We start from the raw sequence: 1,374 nt of genomic DNA on the forward strand, positions 1-1,374 counted from the left end.
TTTGTCATAAGGACAACCGCAGGATTTCGCCGGGAGCGGGTGCTAATCTGAAAAATTTCACCCGCTTCCAGCCAAATCGCGGTAAAAATTTCAGCCACAACCACGTCTCACAACCGTGAGATAGGTGGTTACAGTCTGTAAAGGAATCAATACGACGATCCAGCAAAAGCCTCATGCACCCGAAGAACACGGAGCGACCCAAAGACAACCGCCTTCTGCATTTTTCCCGCAAGTGTTCTAGCATATTCTTGACACGCAGGGATACTTTTTAGGCCATTAGCAAGTGAAAGCTTGGCACCTCCAAGAGCGCCGATGATAAGGACGATTAGTTTAGCAGAATATTCCTGGTACAATCGTTGCAACTCCCTTATAAGGTCTCGATACCTCTCTTTCTTTTCATTCTCCTTGGTTATAATGTTTTTGTCAGCTGGTACCGAAAATTCGATAACGAACATGGTTCGCTTCTCGAAGTCAAGAAGAACGATGTCAGGCCTCGAGTGAGCAACAGAAACAATCGTCGAGAATATAAAGTTCCAGTATATGCGGCACTTCCCATTCTCGACAATTGACTCGATTTCCCTAGGAGCATTTAGAGGAGCGATATTAAGGTTAATGCCGTAAGAGTGACAGAGATGGTAATAAAGCAAATACTTTTAACTCAATATTTATTGTTCGAATGACGATTATATAATATGACATTTAGATTTTGGATTTAAAAATAGGAGGAGGGTCAACTTCAGTATCGCTTAACACTTTAAAGAGGACTTCATCGAAATGTCACAAGTTTTCACAAGAAGTATAGACAAGAATGAAAAGTTTTTTAAATCCTTAAAAAATTGAAAATTAGTAATTTTACTTTACAAGTAAAATATCCAAATACATCACCTAGTCCATTTTTCCTTCAGCGCGATCGTAATTGATAAACCAAAATTATAAAATCCTAGTATTTTTCATTAAAAGTTTATTATTTTTAATTGAAAAAATTTACTTCGATATGTTTATATCAGAATTCATCTCTTTTAGTAGGAAAAATCTACTATTTGGTTTAGTGGAAAATTCAACTATTTCTTCGAAAATTTAGCTACTTTGTTGAAAATTAACTTTTATTAGTAAAGGATTCATCAATTCACTTAAAAATTCATTTCTTTGGTTGAGAGTTTAACTCTTTTATAAAAAACTTGATTTTTTCAGTTAACTTTTTTAACTAAAAATTAAATTATATCGTTTTTTGTTTGAAATTTATCTTGTTTAGATGAAAATTCAACTATTGAGTTGAAAATTAATGGATAATATTCAAAATATATCTTTGGGTAAAAAATTAATTACTTGGTTCAAAATTCTTTTACTTTTTTGATTCAAGGTCAAAAGTTATTT

This window comes from Belonocnema kinseyi, chromosome 6 (assembly GCF_010883055.1).
Source record: "Belonocnema kinseyi isolate 2016_QV_RU_SX_M_011 chromosome 6, B_treatae_v1, whole genome shotgun sequence".
In the NCBI taxonomy this organism is placed as follows: Eukaryota; Metazoa; Arthropoda; class Insecta; order Hymenoptera; family Cynipidae; genus Belonocnema; species Belonocnema kinseyi.